General features: G+C 44.8%; 1 protein-coding gene across 2 annotated transcripts in view; it reads right to left on the reverse strand.

Moving 5' to 3' along the window:
* The window catches only part of extl3 (exostosin-like glycosyltransferase 3), an 83510-nt gene extending 68113 nt beyond the window's left edge, over positions 1–15397 (reverse strand). Inside the window, exons 1-2 of one of the 2 annotated variants that reach the window (XM_067984154.1) lie at positions 15212–15397; positions 2351–2569 (exon numbers count right to left, since the gene is read on the reverse strand). The gene's annotated coding sequence lies outside the window, so the exon portion shown is untranslated. The remainder of the gene's footprint in view (positions 1–2350; positions 2570–15211) is intronic. The other variant, XM_067984155.1, reaches the window with a different exon arrangement.
* Positions 15398–16481: the final 1084 nt, after the last annotated feature.

Raw genomic sequence — 16481 nt, forward strand, 5'->3', positions numbered from 1 at the left:
CTCCCCCTCCTGTCCCAGCACAAAATCTGTCTCTCTTGGCAGAAAAAAAAAATCCCCATACACCTTCAGCTCAGAAATGTTACTTAGCAGCTTAAACTATGTAGAATACTGGAAAAATTAAATATTTATGTTTGATGCATTTTTCTCTCCTGTCACTTGTACCTTGCCCAGGTGACATGTCACCATGCACTCTGGGTATTGTACTTTGGGACTTAGGGCTGTTTTTGTTAGAAGAGGAGATTACTGGATGATTTTGATGGAGATGTTTCAGGACTTGGGGTATTGGAGCAAACAGGCAGAAGTCATGGTCACACTGTACTATTCTATTCTGTCTTGAGATCTGTAGAGTTATGTTCTTACATTCATTCCACAATCCCAGTGAGCCATATTTCTCTGCATGATCTCAATGGTTTTCGGTCAGAAATGTGTTGATTATTTTCATATAATTGTACATCTCTTAGCACTTCTTCACACAAAGGGTAGTGGAAATCTGGAACTCTCTCCCCCAAAAAGGCTGTGGATGCTGAGGGTCAATTGGAGAGTTCAAAACTGAGATTGCTAGATTTTTGATGGCAAAGGGTATTAAGGGATACGGTAACCAAGGTGGGCAAGTTAAGATGCAGATCAGCCATGATATAACTGAATGGTGAAATGGGGCAGAGGGGCTGAATGGCCTAATCCTGTTCCTGTGTTCATCATAAGACACCTGTTGTAATAACATAAAAACAGAAAATGCTGGAAATATTCAGCAAGTCAGGCAGCATCTGTGGAGAAAGGAACAGATTTAATGTTTCAGGTCGAGAGGGTAACACTTTTTTTCTCCAAAGAGGCTGCCTGACTTGCTGAGCTTTTCCAGCATTTTCTGTTTTTATTTCAGATTTCCAGCATCCGCAGTATTTTGTAATAACTTTCTCCTCATTGTATAGACAATACCTCTCCCAACTCAACCAGGACTTGTAATTAAAGCAGAGAATCACTCAGTCCCAGTACAGACTAAAGGCACCTACCAACCGTTTAACAAAATGACACCACCCACAGTTGGCAGTTAACATAATAATTGCAATTAACACTATATTATTTGTATACACAAGTATGTGTTAGAAGTTGTTAGCACAAAGGCTACACAAGAAGTCAGCTGCAGTGTAGCTCAGTGCAGGAAACAGGCATGTGTTTAAATGCACCAACTAGTCCAATGGACCAGTCACATTCTTATCATAACTGGCTTCTGGTGAATGTACTGCAGATACAGAATAGAAAGGGTGTAGAATATGAATGAGAAAAGGCCACCCATAACAACAACAACTTGCATTTATATAGCACCTTTAACGTAGTAAAATGTTCCAAGGCGTTTCACGGGAGTGTAATCTAAATTTGACACCGAGCCACATAAAGAGCTTGGTCTAAGAGGTAGGTTTTCAGGGACATCTTAAAGGAGGAGAGAGAGGTAGAGAGGTTTAGGGAGGGAATTCCAGAGCTTAGGGAGTAGACAACTGAAGGCACAGCCACCAATGGTGGAGCGATGGAAAATGGTGACGCCCAAGAGGCCAAATTGAGGAACGCAGAGATCTCGGAGGGTTGCAGGGCTGGAGAAGGTTACAGAGATAGGGAGAGGTGAGGCCGTGGAGGGAGCCAACCTACAGCATTTGCAAACTACATGAGCATTACATTATCGCCTGGAATAGGATATGGGTTTGCACCCACAACTCTATATTTCAAGCTGCTGAGAGCTGGGCCAGACCATTCCTCTAGAGGGAGAGACAGTCTTAGAACAAGGAAAGTACACAGATATGGTGGTTATATTACTTGGCTAGCAATCCAGAGCCTGGAACAATAATCCAGAGAACGCAAGTTCAAATCCCACCGTGGGCTGTTTGAGAATTTGAATTCAGTTTATAAACAAACAATCTGGAAATAAAAAGCTGGTATTGGTAAAAGTGACCATGAAGCTGTCAGATTTTTGTAAAAACCCAACTGGTTCACTAATGTCCTTTAGGGAAAGAAACCTGCAGTCCTTACCGGGTCTGGGCCTATATGTGACTCCAGTCTCACACCAACGTGGTTGACTCTTAACTTAGTGGCCTAGCAAGTCACTCGGTTGCATCAAAACCGCTACCAGCGGTTTAAGGCGGCGGCCCACCATCACCTTCCCTGGACAACCAAGGATGGGCAATAACGCCCACATCCCCAGAATGAATTTTTTAAATAACCGTATACAGAACGATGGCGATCAGTTACTCTTGTACACAAATCACCCAAACTGGCCCAGGCTCCTCTTATACACTTGTAGCTCATGCTCGTCTCAATTATTATTCCACATCTTATACTCAGCTCTCAAAATGAAGCTACTGACCTCGGCAGCTGTTGCAATCTCTTGTCCCAAGGGCTTTCTCAATTTTGTTGCAATAAAGCTGAACAGGGTCTCGACACGTTGCTAATTTTCCACTATCAGGAGATCAATCAACCTCAAAAGAGATAGGTTGGGCTGCCGGGACAGAGGATATCCATCCACCAGAGGGTCCTTAAGGAGTTGAGACGGGAGCTGAGCGAATCCCTTGCCCGTATCTTTAAGCTAGATAAACACATAGAATCATAGAAAATTTAGGGCACAGAAGGATGCCATTCAACCCATGGTGTCCGCGCCGGCCGAAAGTGAGCCACCCAGCCTAATCCCACTTTCCAGCGCTTGGTCCGTAGCCATGTAGGTTACAGCACTTCAGATGCACATCCAGGTACTTTTTAAATGTGGGTTTTCTGCCTCTATCCCCCTTTCAGGCAGTGAGTTCCAGACCCCTACCACCCTCTGGGTGAAATGTTTTTTCCTCAACTCCCCTCTAATCCTTCTACCAATCACTTTAAATCTATGCCTCCTGGTTATTGACCCCTCCACTAAGGGAAATAGGTCCTTCCTATCCACTCTATCGAGGCTCCTCATAATTTTGAGCACCTCAATTAAATCACCCTCGGCCTCCTCTGTTCCAAAGAGAACAACCCCAGCCTATACAATCTTTCCTCATCTTTCCTGGCAACATCCTCGTAAATCTCCTCTGTACCCTCTCTAGTGCAATCATATCTTTCCTGTAATGTGGTGACCAGAACTGTACACAGTACTCAAGCTGCGGCCTAACCAATGTTTTATACAGTTCCAGCATAACCTCCCTGCTCTTATATTCTATGCCTCGGCTAATAAAGGAAAGTATCCCGTATGCCTTTTTAACCACCTTATCTACCTGTCCTGCTACCTTCGGGAATCTGTGGACATGCATTCCAAGGTCCCTCACTTCCTCTAAACCTTTCAGCATCCTTCCATTTATTGTGTACTCCCTTGCCTTGTTTGCCCTCCCCAAATGCATTACCTCATGCTTCTCCTGATTGAATTCCATTTGCCATTTTTCTGCCCACCTGACCAGTCCATTGATATCTTCCTGCAGTCTACAGCTTTCCTTCTCACTATCAACCACATGGCCAATTTTTGTATCATCTGCAAACTTTTTAATCATGCCCCCTAATTTAAGTCCAAATCATTAATATATATCACAAAAAGCAAGAGACCTAGTACTGAGCCCTGCGGAACCCCACTGGAAACAACCTTCCAGTCACAAAAACACCCATCGACCATTACTCTTTGCTTCCTGCCACTGAGCCAATTTTGGATCCAACTTGCCACTTTCCTATGGATCCCATGGGCTTGTACTTTTTTTGATCAATCTGCCATGTGGGACCTTGTCAAAAGTCTTGCTAAAATCCATGTAGATTACATCAAATGCACCACCCTCATCGACCCTCCTTGTTACCGCCTCAAAAAATTCAATCAAGTTAGTCAGACACGACCGTCCCTTCACAAATCCATGCTGACTGTCCTTGATTAACCTGTGCCTTTTTAAGTGACGGTTTATCCTGAATCTCAGAATTGATTCCAATAATTTGCCCACCACCGAGGTTAGAATGACTGGCCTGTAAATACTTGGTCTATCCCTTTCTCCCTTTTTAAACAATAGTACTATGTTAGCAGTCCTCTAATTCTCTGGCACCACGCCCGTTTCTAGTGAGGATTGGAAAATGGTGGTGAGAGCCTCCGCTATTTCCTCCCTTGTTGCTTTTAACAACCTGGGATACATTTCATCTGGGCCTGGTGATTTATCTACTTTCAAAGATGCGAATCCCCTTAATACTTCCTCTCTCACTAAGTTTATCCCATCCAATATTTCACACTCCTCCTCAGCTACAATGTCTGCATCGTCCCTCTCTTTTGTGAGGACAGAGGCAAAGTATTCATGATCGAAGTGGGGGGGGGGGGAAATTAATAGAATTCTGGGGGCGGGGGGAGAAAAAAAAAAAAAAATCGGTGTTAGCACCTTTGCTATTTTCACAATGATCTAGATGTAGGTGCTGGGAGAATGATCTTTCAAGTTTGTGGATGGGGCCGCGGCGGATGCGAGTGTCAGGACTATAGTGGATGCTCAACCAAAGGACACGGATTTAAGGTAATTGGCAAAAGAACCAATGGGGTGACAATGAGGAAATATTTTTTTACGCAGCGAGTTGTTGTGATCTGGAATGCACTGCCTGAAAGGGTGATGGAAGCAGATTCAATAGTAACTTTCAAAAGGGAATTGGGTAAATACTTGAAGGGAAAAAAATTACAGGGCTATGGGGAAAGAGCAGGGGAATGGGACTAATTGAATAAACAGCTCTTTCAAAGAGCCGGCACAGGCACGATGGGCCAAATGGCCTCCTCTGTGCTGTACCTACTATGTTGCTACAGGCAGATCTAGATGTGCTGGGAGAATTGGATCCATGTTTGGCAAATAACTTAGGAAAATGTAGTGTCATGCACAAGGGCAGGTTAAATGCTAAACATACATACACACACCCTACATGGAACAGAATTAAAGCCAGTGGTGAAAGAAAGAGAAATAATGTTTTTTAAAAATAATGGCCAGTTAGGAGCCTCAGAGAATGGTTCTAAAATGTTTCCGTGTAGGGAACTCCACACAAATATTGATACGCTCCAAGGACCCTGCTGTAACGTCCAAAAGACAGTGTCAACTGCATAAAGGAACACAATGCTATTACAGGAAACATTGCTATTAGTCTAACAACATTTACAGCAACAGATACAGTGAGTCAACAAATACGCAAATCTGACGACCTCAGCAACCCTGGGATTCATAGGAACAGGAGGAGGCCAGTTAGCCCCTGGAGCCTGTTCCGCCGTTCAATTGGATTATGGCTGATCTACCCTCAACTCCATCTACCCGCCCTGGTTCAATGTCCCTTGATTCCCTTACCGAACAAAAATCTATCAATCGCAATCTTGAAAGCTCCAACTGACCCCCAGCACCCACAGCCTTTTGAGGGAGAATGTTCCAGATTTCCACTATCCTTTCTGTGAAGAAGTGCTTCCTGATTTCACTCCTGAATGGCCTGGCTGTAATTTTAAGATTGTGCCCCTTGTTCTGGATTACTTCACCTGAGGAAGTAGTTTACCTGTATCTACCCTATCGAATCCCTTTATCATTTTAAATACCTCGATTAGATCACCTTCTAAACTCAAGGGAATACAAGCTAAGTTAATGCAAATTGTCCTCACAATTTAATCCTTTATCATTCTGGTGAATCTGCGCTGCACCCCTTCCAAAGCCAACATATCCTTCCTGAGGTAAGGTGCCAGAACCGAACACAAGACTCCAGATTGGGTCTGACCTAGGCTCTCTACAACTGAAATATAATGTCCTCATTTTTGTATTCCAGCCCCTTGTGATAAACATTCCATTAGCCTTTTTGATCACTTTTTTTACCTGTGCACTAGTCTTTAGTGATGTGTAAATGAACACCAAAATCTCTTTCCTCCTCCACAGCTCCTAGTCTCTCGCCATTAAGAAAATATTCCGAATTGTCTTCATTCAAGGATCCTCTTTTGAAAACCTATGACTAAGATAAAGTGTGCTTCGTATATTGTATGGCAATAAAGCCAACCTTAACATTAATTTAGTAACATTAACATCCTATTACGTGAAGCACATAAATTATTTTCCTGAAGTAAAATATTAAAAGAGACTGGCACAGAGGATGGACAATATTCTGGAGTCGTTGATACACCCAAGGGTTTGCGACTATTAAACGAGCATTGAAGTTGTATCAAGTGAATTAAGAATTATCAGGTCAATCTGGCTGCGTCCTTCAACGAACTAGACCTTCCAGGGTTCCCTAGAACAGTGCAGGCAGAATCCATCACCGTAAATTAGTCACATTTCAGGCTGCCATTTGGAGCCACTAGCCATTTTATTCCAGGGTTTTTGCAGCTTTGAAATATCAGCTAACTGGAGTCAAAAAGAGAACTCTCCGTTACTGCTGACACACAGACTTGTGCACTGACCAATCAAACCTAACTACCCTCTGTTGAATTTGCTCAGAGATTCCAGCTAATTAGCATGTTGTCATGTCACGTGACACTACCCGTAATACATTAAAGATCTTATGTCTGAGTGCACTTCCTGTCAACTTTTCTAATTATACAGTTCTATGCCCATATTTGTAATGAAAATTACCTATGTAAACTTGTCACGTTGTAATTATGCCCTCTTGCCAGTGGTGGCGTTGTATTTTGTGACTCATTTTGCATCTCCCAGCTACTCAGTCTTCACCTCAGAGAAACTCTGATGCTTCAAGCAACATAGCTGGTCTGCTCCCCAAACTGCTGTACAATTTGCTGTTAACTATAAATAATAATCTAAATTCAAAGCATTAAATAAAACTAACAGAACCTATGACTTCAAAATTAGCACCCTGGTCTAATTATTCGCTGCCCTCTAACCTCACTTCACCTGAAGACAACAATTGGTCTTGACTCCACGTGTACGATGATACTAGAGATTGACTAGGAGCAGCTAATTACAATCAATATCTTCACTGGAGACATTTTGTATAATGTAAACAACAACAACTTGCATTTATATAGCGCTTTTAATGTAGTAAAACATCCCAAGGTGCCTCACAAGAGCGTTATCAGACAAAAATCGATACTGAGTCACATAAGGAGATATCAGGACAGGTGACCAAAAGACTGAAAAAGAGGTAGGTTTTAAGGACCGTCTTAAAAGGAGGAGAGGGGGCTAGCGACTCGGAGAGGTTTAGGGAGGGAATTCCAAAGCTTAGGGTCTAGGCAGCTGAAGGTACGGCCGCCAATGGTGGAGTGATGAAAATCGGGGATGGGCAAGAGGCCAGAATTAGAGGAGCACAGAGATCTCGGAGGGTTGTAGGGCTGGAGGAGGTTACAGGGATAGGGAGGGGCGAGACCATGGAGGGATCTGAAAACAAGGATGAGAATTTTAAAATCGAGGCGTTGCTGGACCAGCAGCCAACGTAGGTCAGCGAGCACAGGGGTAATGGGGGAATGGGACTTGGTCTCTGTACAATTTTCAAATAGTTTATTTTAAAAATTCAGTTTGATCAGTTGCTGACGTGGATGGCAGCAAAGAAATATAAATGAGGTGGCACGAAGATTGACATAAAAAGGTATTTCCCACCCCTCATCACCCAGACCCCTCAGACTGCTGAAAGCACATAGTTCACAGCAGTGTACACGAGTGGCTGCTCTTCTTTCTGGCCATGGGTAGGTGTGAGCTCCATCTGTCCATCCATTTATACAGCCCAGTTGTTCCACTTTTACATTGCTGACCTGAAGGGACTGCCCCCAACATCTGGCAAGTTCCAAAGACAGAAAGTTTCCATCAGCATGCATGCAGGAGAGGTCATCTTTAGAGAGAAAATCCCAGAGCTGTGATGCCTCCTGATGGGAGGTTGCAGGGGTGGAACAGAGCGGGGCTATGAAGGAATATGGACATGAAGATTTGAAAGTCAATATGAGTACAACTGCACTAGGGAGAAGTACTGGTGGCGACTGGTAGTAATCACTTTTAAAAAAAGACTTGCATTTATACAGCCTCTTTCATTACCTCAGGATGTCCCTAAGTGCTTTACAGCCAATGAAGTACTTTTGAAGTGCTGTAATGTAGGGAAAGGCAGCAGCCAATTGGAGCACAGCAAGATCCCACAAGCAATGTGATGATTATCAGATAATCTAAGAACATAAGAACATAAGAAATAGGAGCAGGAGTAGGCCAATCGGCCCCTCGAGCCTGCTCCGCCATTCAATAAGATCATGGCTAATCTGTGTTAGTGATGTTGGTTGAGGGATAAATATTGACCAGGACACAGGGAGAATTCTCCTGTTCTTCTACGAATAGTGAGGGCAGGCAGGGCCTCGAATTAACATCTCATCTGAAAGACGGCACCTCCGACAATGCAGTATTCCCTCAGTGCTGCACTGGAGTTGTCATCCTGGATTTTGTGCTCAAGTCCCTGGAGCGAGGTTTGAACACACAGCCTTCTGACTCAGAGGCGAGAGAGCCTCCCACTGAGCCACCGGGAACGGTCACAGGCAGCAGTCACAGGCAGTAATGAGAGCCAAATATTACACAAGAAGCATACTGACCAAAGATTGAAGTCCCAATTGGCATTAAAATATTTGGAAGTCTGAGGTCAGTCATGCTGCAGAAGTGAAAATTGCAAGCGTTGTGCAAATCTCATTATACATGCTCAGATAGCAAACAGTATATGCAGGAAGGAAATTGAAGGTGCTAATCACTAGCTCAAAACACACTGTTCTCATGTTTAAATACTAAACCAGCAAATAACCAGAGGTCACTGCATGCAACAGATTGGGGGAGGGGATGTGCTTGACAGCCATAAAACCATTAAATCCTTGGGAAATTATGGTTTGGGCAGGAGAGTTTCTGGTTATCGGGAACTAGAGGACAGTGCTGAACTTGTGATAAGTACCGGCATATTCAGATATTTCATGATTTGCATGATGTTGCATCAAAATGAGCAACACACAAGAGCATAACAAGGTATCTAATGACAAACAGATATATGATCTGCCCAAACACGTGACCTCTACCACCTAGAAGGACAAGGGCAATAGGCACACAGGAACATCACCTGCACGTTCCCCTCTAAGTCACACACCATCCCGATTCGGAAAGGAAGATGGAAGTGGTTGTTGGGGGCCAATCATCTCAGCTCCAGGACATTGCTGCAGGAGTTCATCAGGGCAGTGTCCTAGGCCCAACCATCTTCAGCTGCTTCATCAATGACCTTCCCTCCATCATAAGGTCAGAAATGGGGATGTTTGCTGATGATTGCACAGTGTTCAGTTCCATTCGCAATCCCTCAGATAATGAAGTAGTCCGTGTCCGCATGCAGCAAGACTTGGACAACATCCAGGCTTGGGCTCATAAGTGCCAGGCAATGACCATCTCCAACAAGAGAGAATCTAACCACCTCCCCATGACATTCAATGGCGTTACCATCGCCAAATCCCCCACCATCAACATCCTGGGGGTCACCATTGACCAGAAACTTAACTGGACCAACCACATAAATACTGTGGCTGCAAGAGCAGGTCAGAGGCTGGGTATTCTGCAGCGAGTGACTCACCTCCTGACTCCCCATAGCCTTTCCACCATCTACAAGGCACAAGTCAGGAGTGTGATAGAATACTCTCCACTTGCCTGGATGAGTGCAGCTCCAACAACACTCAAGAAGCTCGACACCATCCAGGACAAAGCAGCCCGCTTGATTGGCACCCCTTCCACCACCCTAAACATTCACTTCCTCCACCACCGGCGCACAGTGTACCATCCACAGGATGCACTGCAGCAACTCGCCAAGGCTTCTTCGACAGTACCTCCCAAACCCGCGACCTCTACCACCTAGAAAGACAAGGGCAGCAGGCACATGGGAACACCACCACCTGCTCATTCCCTTCCGAGCCACACACCATCCCGACATGGAAATATATCGCCGTTCCTTCATAGTCACGGTCAAAATCCTGGAACTCCCTACCTATCAGCACTGTGGGAGAACCTTCACCACACGGACTGCAGCGGTTCAAGGAGGCGGCTCACAACCACCTTCTCAAGGGCAATTAGGGATGGGCAATAAATGCTGGCCTTGCCAGCGAGGCCCACATCCCATGAATGAATTTTTAAAAATCTGCCCTATTCCTGGAACAAGGACATCCCAAATCGGATGAGCTGAAACTCAACAGCACAAGCTACAGCACCAACTATCTTTCTCCAGATCTGATCAGGAATAAGCAGTGACACACACACTACTGGGGATTCTGATACTAATGTTGAGGAGGAAACACAAGGAACTGAAACTGAACATTGATGAAAAGACACCAATGGTGAAGGATGGTGAGGGGGTGTCTGATGCCGGGCAGGGTGCAGCAAGCTGAACTGCATGTTGATGGAACTTCAGTGGGCTGGCTTTAACATGGAAGCTGCCACAGCCCAACCCTCCACTGAAGAGTCACTTGCCCCTGACCCAACAGTGGGAGATGGCCTGTGCCTCGTTGAGTCCAACTCCCAGGTCTGCACTGTCATGGAGGAACTGTTATCTGCACTCCAGATTGTCATTGAGGCTATGGCACCTGCACTCATAGCCCTAGTTACAGAGCTCATAGGCACAGTGCAAGTCTCTCTCATAAACGCAGTGTCAGCTGTGGGTCTGCGGGTAGCATTCACTCGCCTCTGAGCCAGGAGGTTGTGCGTTCAAGTCCCACTCCAGAGACTTGAGCTCCATAATCTAGGCCGATACTTTATTGCAGTACTGAGGGATTGCGACACTGTCGGAGGTGCCGTTTTTCGGATGAGAAGTTAAACCGACGCCCCATCTGCTCTCTCAGATGGATGTAAAAGATCCCACTGCATTATTGCAAAGAAGAGCAGGGGAGCTCTCCTGGTGTCCTGGCCAATATTTATCCCACAACCAACATCACAAACAGATTATCTGGTCATTATCTCATTGCTGTTTGTGGGATCTTGCTGTGCTGCGTTTTCTACATTACAACAGTGACTGCACTTCAAAATTACTTCATTGGCTGTGAAGAGCTTTGGGGCATCCTGAGTTCGTGAAAGGCGCTGCATAAATCCAAGTCTTTTCTGTATAAATGATCCCACTACTTTTAGATGCTTTTGGGAGTTCTTAACTCCAAGGGAGCAGTGGCAGCTGGTCTTCAAGTCTCGGAGAATGGTTGCGGCCAACCACGTGGTAGGGATTCCAAGACCAGCGTCCTTGTCTCCGATCAGTGGGCACGGTGAGATTACCGGCAGTAACGGCAATGCACGCAATAACACAAAAGCAGCCGCTTGGCACCCACGGCAGTGGTAGTTCCGTGCCCCCACACAGCCCTGAACAAGTCACACTAAACACTGCCTCCAAAATCCACGAGCCTACAGCAATTACATATAGTATACAGCACAGAAACAAGCCATCCGGCTCAACTGATCTATGACGGTATTTAAGCTCCACACAAGCCTCCTCCCACCCCGCTTCACCTCACCCTATCAGCATATTCTTCTCTTCCATTCTCCCTCGTGTTTATCTAGCTTCCTCTTAAATGCATTCCAGCAAAATGTGCCTGACAGTAATGTGTGCGCACTAGTCACCAACAGGCCTTTTGTGTCCCGTGCAACTCTCCAGCTGGCTGTGCAGTCAACCCCCTCCTGGCACCCTCAGCGAGGGCAGCGCGCAGTGCTGGTGCACATCAGACAGCAAAACGCAGACTCTGAGCGCACAGGGAGAAAATACACCCGCAAAAACACATACGCCCCGTGCTTAAAATATTAACTGTCACCATATCTTGCAGTCTGTCATTCTGTTAATGCACAAAGAACTTCAGAGACATCCCCTATAGGTATCCCATGACACCAAGGTTGAGAGCAGTGGTGACCCTCACTATCGCTATTGGTGCCTGGGAGATGACTGATCGTCTTTATGGACCAAGTGGCCCTGGCTCACAGCCTAGGTCTCCTCGTGCACTGCTCCTTCACCGTACCTAGGTAACAGATTGTTTGGGTACACCTAGTGCAAGTTGTATACTTCCTGTGGTTTCTGCACTCCCAGATTGTCCTCTCTTCATCCTGATATATATTATATTGTATTATATAGAATTTACAGCATAGAAACAGGCCATTCATAAGAACTTAAGATATAGGAGCAGGAGTAGGCCATACGGCCCCTCAAACCTGCTCCGCCATTCAATCAGATCATGGCTGATCCTCAACCTCAACTCCACTTTCCTGCCCAATCCCCATATCCCTTGATTCTCCTAGAGTCCAAAAATCTATCGAACTCAGCCTTGAATATACTCAACGACTGAGCATCCACAGCCCTCTGGGGTAGAGAATTCCAAAGATTCACAACCCTCTGAGTGAAGAAATGCCTCCTCATCTCTGTCTTAAATGGCTGACTCCTTATCCTGAGACTATGCCCCCTAGTTTTAGATTCTCCAGGAAATAACTTCTCAGCCTCTACCCTGTCAAGCCCCCTCAGAATCTTATATATTTTAATGAGATCCCATCTCATTCTTCTAAACTCCAGAGAGTATAGGCGCATTCTACTCAATCCCTCCTCAGAGGACAACCCTCTCATCCCAGGAATTAATCTAATGAACCTTCATTGCACTGCCTCTAAGGCAAGTATATCCTTCCTTAGATAAGGAGATCAAAATTTATATTAGTGACTTGGATGAAGAGACCAAGTGTAACTGTACAAGGTACTCCAGGTGAGGTCTCACCAAAGCCCTGTACAATTGCAGTACGACTTCCTTACTCTTGTACTCCAACCCCCTTGCAATAAAGGCCAACATGCCATTTGCCTTCCCAATTGCTTGCTGTACCTGCATGCTAACTTTTTGTGTTTCTTGTACCAGGACACCCAAGTCTCTTTGGTCTCCAACATTTAATAGTTTCTCACCATTTAAAAAAAATTCTGTTTTTCTATTCTTCCTACCAAAGTGAATAACCTCACATTTCCCCACATTATATTTCATCTGCCACCTTCTTGCCCACTCATTTAATCCCTTTGCAGACTCTGTGTCCTCGTCGCAGCTTACTTTCCTTTGTATACCTTTGTATCATCAGCAAATTTGGATACATTACACTTGGTCCCTTCATCCAAGTCACTAATATAAATTGTAAATAGCTGAGGCCCAAGCACCGATCCTTGCGGCACCCCACTAGTTACAGCCCGTCAATCTGAGAATGACTCGTTTATCCCTACTCTCTGCTTTCTGTCCGTTAACCAATCCTCTATCCATGCTAATATGTTACCGCCAACTCCATGAGCCCTTACCTTGCATAACAACCTTTTATGTGGCACCTTATCGAATGCCTTTTGAAAATCCAAATATACTACATCCACTGGTTCCCCTTTATCTATGCTGCTAGTTACAGTCTCAAAAAACTCTAAGAAATTTGTCAAACAGGATTTCCCTTTTATAAAACCATGCTGACTCTGCCTAATCATATTATGATGTTCTAAGTGCCCTGTTATCACTTCCTTAATAATAGATTTGGCCCAATTGGTCTATGCCAACGTTCATGCTCCACACCACTCCAACCCTACTTCATCTCACCCTATCACCATAACCTTCTATTCCTTTCTCCCTCATGTACTTATCTAACTTCCCCTTAAATGCATCCACACTATTCGCCTCAACCACTCCATGTGGTAGCAAGTTCCACATTCTCACCACTCTTTTGGTAAATAAGTTTCTCCTGATTTTTCTATTGGATTTATTAATGATTTTTTTATATTTATGGCTCTTAGTTTTAGTCTTCCCCACAAATGGAGACACATCTTCCCTATATGTCTACCCTGTCAAACCCCTTCATAATTTTAAAGACCTCCATCAGATCACCTTTCAGTCTTCTCTTTTCCAGAGAAAAAAAAAGTCCCAACTTGTTCAATCTTTCCTGATAGTTGTACCCTCTCAGTTCTGGTATCATCCTTGTAAATCTTTTTTGCACCTTCTCCAGTGCCTCTATGTCCTTTTTGTAATATAGAGATCAGAACTGTGACAGTACTCCAAGTTTGGTATATTATCTATGTATCACTACACACATGTGCTGACAAAAATAAACCCCTATGTGTTATCCACCTCTGTCACTGCTGGGCTGATGGGTTAAGTGATCCAGTTCATTCAACTCACTGATTCCAGGGTTTGACATTGAGTAAAATATTTATGTTGCCATTAGATTGTGGAGCTATGGAATGCTGCACGTTCATCAGCAATGACCTTAACCAGCAAAAAAACCACTCCCTCCCACGAGGTCATGCTCCTTAGTTCATATTTGGAGGCGGGGGAAAGGCATACTGAGCAATGCTGAACTGGGCCATCAGCAGCTTCTGATAGAACGTTCAGCACAGAAACAGGCCATTCCGCCCAACTTGTCTGTGCTGATGTTCATGCTCCACACCAGCCTCCTCCCTCCCTACTTCATCTCACCCTATCACTATATCCTTCTATTCCTCATGTACTTTTCTAGCTTCCCTTTAAATGCATCTATGCTATTCACCTCAACTACTCCTTCTGGTAGCAAGTTCCACATTCTCACCACTCTCTGGGTAAAGAAGTTTCTCCTGAATTCCTTATTGGATTTATTAGTGACTATCTTATATTTATGGCCCCTAGTCCTGGTCGCCCCAGCAAGTAGACACATCTCCACCTCTACCAGCACCATGTCACTCCCATCGACCATATCGCCACAGTTAGCTAACGAGATACCACAGCCCTGAAGTGATCATATACCCAAACGAAAGAATCAGTTAATAAAGGAAATCACCGATCACTGGGTTCGTCTGCCTGCGGGCACGATCTACACTTAAAACTTACATTAAAAACATCGCCATTAACGCAAACCGATTCTGTAAAACAATCCAATAAGTGATTTCGCCACAATTCACGCTGCAGTTTAAAAAATAAATAAGCACGGATTCCGAGTTTACCTCAAAATCAGAATGGCCAGGCCCGGAACGGTTAGTGTTAAAGAACATGACAAGAGATCGGGTGCATTTTACAGCGAACAGCGAGGGAATGGAGCGTGACCGTGTCCCGGGAGCCGGCTCGCTACAGCAGCAAACCCTCGGCGCAACATTGTATCAAACACTGTATCCGATAATGTATCCGATATATAGCAGCAAAAGGACCCGATGTAACGACTTCCACCCCCTGCTCACAGCCCCGACTGTTTCCCCACACAGGCCCGTACCTGGTCACCAGTACACGGGACTCACTCAAACACGCAGCCCGGCTTCAACACAAAAACGTTAGATATAGAAAAAGAAAATGACTTACGTGCTGCTTCTTTAAAGGCGTCAGATCTTTATTTTTCCCCCCTTATATGTAACCCTTGTTTTTTGACTGTAGATGCAAAATTGAAGCTGATTTTTTGGGAAAAAAACCCAACCGATAGGAAGCGACGGGGGACTGAATGAGGAATCGGCGCTAAACACTCCCTCTCAGCCCCGCCGCATTGTACAAACAGCCGACAGGAGCATTGTGGGAACCACGGCCCACTGGACCAACAACTACCGGCCGCCTCCTGCTGTCCAAACTAGGAACACCAACCCGGCACAGGCTCACCCCCAGATGATGCGCCCGCCCTTATACAGCACTCCAGCCCAGGACTATTACAGAGAATTACATAGAATGTACAGCACAGAGACAGGCCATAGGTCCACATCAGCCTCCTCTCACCCCTCTTCATCTAACCATATCAGCATATCCTTCTATTCTTTTCTCCCTCATGTACTTATGTAGCTTCGGTCAGAACTGGAAGATGTTAAAGATTTAACTATTTTTAAGCAAGTACAGAGCCAGGCAAAGGGGGAGAAGAAGGGAAGGGGAGGGGTTGAGGGTTAAATATTGGCCAGGACACTGCGGAGAACTTCCACTGGGGAGAACTTCCCTCTGATCTTTTTCGAATAGTGCAATGGGATCTTTTACGTCTCATCCAACTTCTTCCAGTTCTGACAAAAGGTCGTTAACCTGAAACATTAACTCATTCTTTCTCCACAGATGCTGCCTGACTTGCTGAGTATTTCCAGCATTTTCTGTTTTTATTTCAGATTTGCAGCATCCACTGTATTTTGCTTTTGAGGTTAGTCAGCATGTGTTCTCCCTGTGGTATCACTGGCAAGGCTGACATTTACTGGCCATCCCTAGTTGTCCTGAACTGAGTGGCCCAGCACTGCAGGGGGAAGTTAAGAGTCAACCATGTTGGTGGGGGACTACAGTCACTTATAGGCCCAGATCAGGTAAGGACAGTAGGTTTCCTTTCCTAATGGACATTATTGAACCAGTTGGGTTTTTACAACAATCCGACAGCTTGGCCACTTTTACTGAAAACAGCTTTTTATAAACTGAATACAAATTCTCAAACTGCCATGGTGGGATTTAAACTCATGTTTTCTGGAGTACATCCAGGACTCTGGATTACTAGTCCAGTAATTTAACCACTATCCACTTAACATTTCAGCTGTGGACCCTTCTTCAAATACATTAAGGACGTACATTTATCTCATTACTGTTTGTGGGATCTTGCTGTGTGCACATTGGCTGCCAC

The sequence above is a fragment of the Heptranchias perlo genome, chromosome 5 (genome assembly GCF_035084215.1).
Source record: "Heptranchias perlo isolate sHepPer1 chromosome 5, sHepPer1.hap1, whole genome shotgun sequence".
Classification (NCBI taxonomy): domain Eukaryota; kingdom Metazoa; phylum Chordata; class Chondrichthyes; order Hexanchiformes; family Hexanchidae; genus Heptranchias; species Heptranchias perlo.